We start from the raw sequence: 7,932 nt of genomic DNA, 5'->3' as shown, positions 1-7,932 counted from the left end.
GGACCTTAGCCTGTTTCAAGGGAGGCAATGGGTCCTTTAGTGGATTGAGCGGCAAACCCGGGAAGTAACCCTGACGTATCATGATACGGTTGACTGTGAGGTTGGCGAACAGGTCACAATCAGAGGGTGTTTATTCATCAGTTATGGCATTCACAGCTTGGAAACCCCACATTTCATTGTCATCCTCCTCAATGGTTTGGGAGGCTATTCCCTTTCTTATGATAGCTTTGATCGGGGAAGCAAGGATTGTGATCGTTTTCCCGTTGAAGGGGACCCTAATTTTCTGGTGGAGAGTCGAGGTAACTGCCTTGACGGCGTGAATCCAGGGACGTCCCAAGAGCATATTGAAAGAGGCGTCGATGTCGACCACCTGAAAACTGGTTTGCCTTTCCAGTGGTCCGGTCGTGACAGCTAGAGTGATGAGCCTTGCGACTAGTGCCGTCTTAGGCGCGTACTCCTTGATTTGTCGAGACCAAATCAGCTTTCTTAACACCCAGCTTGTGAGCAGTCTTGAGAGGAATGACATTCACCGCAGATCCGTCATCCACGAGGACCATGGGTACATTTTTCTTGAGGCATTGTACGGTGATATACAGGGCCAGGTTATGATTGGCTCCGAACGGAGGGATATCCTCGTTGGAGAAGACGACTGGGTTGTTCAGATCAGGGGTGTCCTTCGTCATATGTGCCACTATTTCTTTAGGGGAAGAGGTGGAGGGCACTGTTAACTTTCCCAAAGCCGGTAGCAGAGCCTGTCGATACTCAAAAGATGTTGTGATTAGTTGCCAGATTGAGATTTCAGCTTTTGCCTTCTGAAGCTGTTTAAGGATTGAATTCTCAGGAGCCCTTGGATGAGTGTCCACCTCTAGGACGACTTGGTCATTCGTTGTTGGAACGACCGTTGGATTGTTCGGGTTCTAATAGAGACGTCCGTACCGGCTGAGGTGTCCGATCTCTTTCACTCGTTTCTCTTTCCCTGGGATGATATAGACATCCTCAACATCATCTCTCCAGATGCCATTAATTTCAGGGTCTCGAGGGTACCTTGGAGGGGTATTCCTCGGTGGGCAGTTCTTGTGAGGGATATTTCTGTGAGGGTGGTTTTTGTGAGGGTGATTTTTATGGGGGTAGTTATTGTGAGGGTAGTTATTGTGAGGGTGATTTTCGTGAGGTCTATGCCAGAATGGTCGCGGGAGCAATCCATCCTGGTGTGGGTAGTTTTGAATGCTTGGGGAATTCTCCCTCGGGCGCGGTGGTGGAGGATTGAAGATAAGTCGACGGTAGGCGTCGTCAAGTCGGGTGATTCTCTCGGAGAGGTTTGCTCTGGCCATCTCGACCTGTTGGAACATGGTGAGCATAGTGGCAGCACTAAACACAAACACTCCATCTGAAGGATCTTTTTCCAAAGCATTCACCCCGTCATCAACTAGCAGGATGAGGTGTGAGGAGTCTAAAGTCGGCTCATCGTCAGAGATGGCGTGGATTCCCAGAGGGTTCGTTTTGTTGTTCAGCTTAGTCGGTGGGGGTAAAGGCAAATCTCCTTTCTCAATCATGTCTTGGATGATGTGCTTGAGTTTGAAGCAGGTTTCGGTATCATGCCCTTTACCTTGATGGTACTGGCAGTAGGCATTGGGGTTCTAGAACCGGGACTTCTTGGCATCGGTCGGATCCGGGGTGGGTCCGATCGGTTGTAACTTCCCCTGGTCCATGAGCCTCTTCAGGGCAGTTGCATAAGTCGACCCTATGTTGGTGAACACTCTCTGGTCCATGAGCCTCTTCAGAGCAGTTCTTCAGAGCAGTTCTCTTAGCAGATGGTTCGACGAGGTTAACCTCATCGATCTTATTCGTCTAGCCGTAAGGGCGAGATCCGGTTGAGGTGGATCCTTGGTAGCCTCTGCCAGTGGTCTAGGCCAAGACACTCTTTCGGAGGTCATCTTCAATGCGTCTCCCTAGAATTTGCAGGTCTTGGAAGGTCTTAATATTCTGATACCTCAGTAGGTTGGCATATACTGGGCGGAGATTCTTGACGAACTTTTCCACCAAAGTTGATTCACTCGGCTTACTGACCTGTTGAGTACTCACCCTCCTCCAACGGGTTAAGAACTCAGTGAACCCTTCCTTATCGTTCTGGGTTAGCACCTCGAGAGTACGGGTATTGGCCTGGATCTCGACATTGTCATCATATTGTTTGGCAAACTCAACTGCGACCTCATCCCAAGTAGTAAGGTTTTTCGGATCAAGGGAGTAGTACCATTGGCGAGGGATCGGTTCCAAGGAGGATGGGAAGATTTGGGTGAAGAGTTCTTGTTTGACCCCTTTAATAACCATGTAGTCTTTGAAAGCACGGATATGATTGATTGGGTCCTCCACTCCTTTGATCTTAGGCACATCAGTTAGGGTGAAGTTGTCAGGTAATTGATCCCCAACAGGTTCGAACCTTCGGTTGTTCTCAAGATGGATATTGTTACCCCGGGCTAGGAGCTGTTCTTCCAAGAGCTTTAGCCTCTTCTCAGTTTCAGTCAGAGGTGGGCTATTATGTTCTCTAGTTTCCTTGTTCTCCAGGGCGTCGATACGGGTCTCGACGCGATCCAGGTTGAACTTAAGAGCAGTAAGCAGGCTGGCTAGCTGATCAGTCGTGACATCTCTGTTGTTATCATTGTTGTTGGATGAAGCTGAAGACGGGGCCATGGCTCTAAGGCAGAAAAACGGCTCACATTACAACTCAATCCGACAAGGTTCCAAGACCGAACGCAGACAACACAAAGGACGAGACAAATATCAGACTCAACAAGACGAGGGTGACCGTGTGTGGTTCCTCGGTGCTGACTCGATTTATGACGTGACGGTGTTTGACCGAACCTTTGACACGAGTCCAACGTAAAGGCGCTACGCCATTGGACGGGTCTCGTGGTGAGACGAATCATAAGTAAAGACCCATAAGTACGTTTCCTTCGACTCGTTAGACAAGAGGCGGAATTGGAATGGTGGACTTAAGTTTTCGAAAATAGAAATTTTCAAAAAGATTCATTTGTCGCTTTAAAGGACGGCTTCCGAAGATAAAGATCTCCGCAAGTCGATCAGTTGAAAGGGTTGTCTTAAGTTTCTTTGCAAAAGACGGTTTGAGTTTGAATCGGCTCGAAAAACAGTGTATTGTCTCCCAAGACGGTTTTGAAATTCAAAATTTTATGTTTTGAAAATCGAGTTTGAAATGTTTGAAGAGGTCTTGGGGACGGTGCGTGGCCCTCGGGATACCGAAAGTGTCTCGAGAAAAGGGTGTGTGCTTTTCTCGGGTTTTGAAAGAGCCATTGTCGGCGCGAAACGGGTTAAAATTCGTGTCTAGACGCGGCGATTAACGGCGTAAAAAGGTGATTCGAAATGGTTGCAGAAAAACCGGGTTTGAAAATTGTCATTACGACGGCCTAGAAAGGCGTGTTGAAATGGTTATAAAAAACTGGTTTGAAAATCGTCATTATGACGGCCTAAAAAGGCGTGCATCGGTCGGCGAAAGACCGAGGTTTGAAACGGCCATTATAACGGCGCAAAAAGGTGATTTTGAAAGTTTGAAAATGACACAGAAGGACTTATGATCAAGTAGCACATAAGCACTCACAGTTCATTATATTATGCATTATGCTGACACGGGTTTTGGCTTAAAAGGGTGGGTTACACACCAAGCGATCAAACCCCGATTTGCGAGAGAGATACCAATCCAAACAAAATGTGTAAGGAGGGTGCCCTAGCCTCGTGCTCGAAAGTGATGAAAGCTCTTTGACGAAACAGAAATGTGTAACGTCAATGGTATGCTTGACTCAATCGGGATTCAAAATGCGGGGATGAGAAAAACTCACGCCGACGAGACGAGCCAATTGGTCGAAAAGGGTTAGGTTGTGGGCCCGGACAAGGAATCCGACCGTGGCCGTAATATCAATTAATGCATTCCAACCAAGACCTCGTTCGAGTCTCACCATCTAGGGATCACAAAGACGTAAGTGTCCTAGTTATCCCCAGCGGAGTCACCAATTTGTGGACATGGCCCACCTGCACGCCAGCCGATCTATGGACATACAACAGTCTTTTGAAAACCACGCTCGGCAGCGTAAAAATGCTTTCGACCGGATCGTCTTAGATCGGTCGGGTTCGTCTCGGTAAGGGTCTCGAAACGATTAGAGATGTTCAGAGTCGCCACCAAGCATTTGTGGGATGCCTGGAACCCGTTCGAAATCCACTTTATACCTCGGTCAAATCGAAGCACAAAGCAGCGTTTGACATAGGTACTAAAGATAAGGAAATCGTCCCTCTTTAGCATCCTATCTCTAGAATGACTCTCGTGCGCCCTGGATAAGGTCGTCCACTATCCAAAGTTTCTGAGTAAGAGGTGAAGGTACGTATTAGGAAGCCCTTTAATCAGACACCCAATCCCGCCCGCGTTAGCGGCCTCTACTGATCGATCTTGGTTGGTTGAATGCAAAAGTTGATAAAACGGTTTAAATGCATGAATGCGCATCCAATAATTTAAACCTAACATGTGAGAGCTTTCTAAGTCGGTTGATTTAATCCAAGTATCAAGTATAAGATGTCGAGTTAGATTAATGATAGATTTGCATGCAAGACGGAAATTAAACATCCATTTACCGTATTTGGTTTAGGGTGCATAACATGATCCATTTGTCTTAGTAAAGTTTTTTGCAAACACGATTTTGAATAAGCAAATAGTCATCTGATCTGTCCTATGTCCGGGCTAACCGGAGTCGGGATCGTGCTAGACTAATGCTAGAAAAGGAACAGGCCCTGTACCAGACGACTACATGAGGCGCAAGCCAGCCGGCAGTGTAAGGGGCCTCATCCTGGTTTTGAAGATGAGAAATGGAGGGCTTGTTTAGGTGCGGGTTAGCCCGCGGTTTATGTGCCGTGTTCTAACTTTTTAGAAAACGTTATAAAACGTGTTGAAAATGGGTATTTGAACCCGGTTTGATTTGAAGGGGTCGTTTAGACCGCATTTGTTAATTTGAAGAACTAGACTCAAATAATCATCATTATATTTATAATATTCGGTGTCGGTTTCGATTTGACAAACTTGACATGAATAGTTTTGAAAGTAATTATGGACTAATTGTTTTAAGTCCATTTGAATGTAATTAGTCGATACTCATCATCGTACCCAGGTTAAAATTTGGCATGGTATGTAGAACCAAGGATGACTTTGTGTTGGTGACTAATATGTTTGTTTTTAGAAATATAAAGAAATGAAATAAAAGGTTTTAAAATACCTTTTGAACGTCATTAACCAAATATTATCACCAAAACACGGATTTAACCGTCATGGTATGAGGAACCAAGGGTGAAAAATGTTTTATGGTTAAAACAAATGAAATAAAAAGGGTTCGAAAGTATTTAGAATGGTAAAAACCGATTACAAATGTGAAAATGGATTAAAGGGAAATGACGAGAACAAACACGGTTGATCTCTGACCTGGACACCCCATTTAGGCGCGGGGAAGCTGGCGACCTAAGGGGCTTCTGTCTCAGACCAAAAATCAGTTTTGGCTCGTTTATTCCATGTTTTGGTTCATGTTATGCACGTTTTAGCATGTTATAGTCATGAAACAAATGAAAACATAATAAAAGAGGATTTTTACACCCTCATACTTACAAGTTTGGTTATGGCGAGTGACCGACGTAAGTGTAACAACTCGTTTGATCGGAAAAGACTCGGTTTAAAACCGTTTTGGTAAGTAAAAAAGAGTGTTTTAAGTTTAGTGACGGTGTAGTGGTCGAAGTGGTCGGTCAAGTAATTTAATGCACGATGACGGTACCAAACAATGTGTAAGGCTTGTATTTACGATCGGTAGGTCATAAATACGCGTCGTGTTGTGACTTAAGAAGTCGATTATAGAAGTTTAAGGGAGATGTGAGGGGGCGGACCCTCGCATAAGTCTCAAATGGGTGGCATTTGAGGGGTATTTATAGGAGAATGAGTGGTTGTGTGAGTTTTGAGCGACGTGGCCACCTGGGCTGCTCAAAGAGGCGCAAGCCACGTCGCTGTTCTTCGAGGTGAGTTGTCGCTTTCACAACAAACGCAATCATGATTTGTTCTATTCTAGGTTTTGTAGTCACATGTTTGGTACTTGACCATTCATGAATCCGGGAAAACTTAAGGTAGAAGATTTGAAATGTTTTGTTTTTGGTGGTTGACTCGGTTTGACTCGTTGTTGGAGTTGGGATTTGAATTTTGAGTCGGTTTTTGGTCCGGTGTCGGTTTTGACTCTAGTTAGTGTCGTTGCGACCCCGTCATCGTGCATTAAACACTCCAGGTATTTTTGAAATGTTTTAAAATATTTTATTTTCGAAATCGTTTTAAGTTTTCCGACGTAAAGTTGTACACAAACTGTCGATCAAACGCCGCGATTCCAAAACATATTGTAGTCCGATAATCATCGGGTGTTTCTCGGAGTCTCAGCAGATACTGGGTATCTACATCCATACATGACAAAATTTTACAACATCCAAAATGAAAGAAAGCCGACTACATAAGTATACAAGGGTGGCTTAATACATTGAATTATAAAAGAGTGCTACAAAAGACTGAAAATTGGGTAAATTTAACACCTGAATGGTTAAAGGCCTAAATACAGAGACATCAAAATGCCAAAATCTGGTACAAACTTGAGCAGTTGAGTTATATATCGAGGAAAAAACCGAAAAAAGTAAAGTTGCCCGAGTTGTTAACTCTGTTGAAATGGCAACTGTTATGTCACGTGCTGTAGATGGCGTAGCTAAAGCATAAAGCAACTCATTCAGATGTGCGCGTTCAGCATCATTAAGAGAGTTAAGGTATTCTCTTTGAAAAGAATTTTTCTCTTATTGATGATGCAGGAGTTGTTTAGTTGCCAAATCTTTAGTCATAAAGCATTTGCATCATTTATAAATTATTCTAGGACCTCTACGAATAATTCTTACATCATTAATATCATTGGTCCGTAGAGAAAGGTCATATGCATGTTCAATGCGAGGTGCACCTGGGTGTATAAGGAAAAGCTGAGACCAATTCCTACAAACCAACCCCATGTTTGTCTTATCTTCGTAACAATTGACTCGGTTAAATATGTTTGTCACTAGATCTTGATTATTGAAAACATCATCAAGTTGGGCTTGATAACGGTTGTCAGTGAGCTGAACTTTGACTAAGGGAGCAAATGACAAACTCATATCCTCTTTTTTTCTCTTACGTAATTCTCGGCAAAAAGTGCTTTATCTTCTGCAACAATATTGACTACCCACCCCTTGCACTAATTGACCATACTTAGCTATGTATAAGTAATTGACCGGTAAGAGAATGACCTACAAGAATCACAAATTGAACTCTCGAATGAAAAAAGCAGAAAGAGAAACTAGTAAGGAAAAGAGTACAAGCATTCCATCATTTGAAATATCACATTAAGCATGCAGAAAAGCACTAAGATAAATTCAGGAAATATCACATTAAGCATGCAGCACATGTAGTGCATCTAAATTTAGAGAGAGCAATAAAATGTAGTCTATCATTATTTTGGGGTAAGGGATGAAACACAAAAAACAGAAGCTATGAATATTTTCTTACTCAACGTACTTTGGTCAACAACATCATTTATGCTTGAATGTTTTGCGTTTGGTGGGAAATAATCTTTCACTGATCTACCTCTTTTTAGTGGTGTTTTTTTTACTGGTGTTTTTTTCTTCCTTACAACAGTCTTTTTCCTCATATCTGTGAATGCATTGACTGATGTTAACACGGGTGAAAATAGAAATTTTGGCCAATGCACAATCGAGAGCATTAAAATGCAAACAAAATATGAAGATTTTCCGAGTCAAGGGCCAACTACTAATTAAGCATTGGCACCTTATTGACAATGGACCAACTGCTAATTTTAAAGTGACACCTTATTTGATGCAGAC

Source organism: Silene latifolia, unplaced genomic scaffold (assembly GCF_048544455.1).
Source record: "Silene latifolia isolate original U9 population unplaced genomic scaffold, ASM4854445v1 scaffold_149, whole genome shotgun sequence".
NCBI classification, from domain to species: domain Eukaryota; kingdom Viridiplantae; phylum Streptophyta; class Magnoliopsida; order Caryophyllales; family Caryophyllaceae; genus Silene; species Silene latifolia.
Note: the sequence above shows the minus strand (reverse complement) of the source record.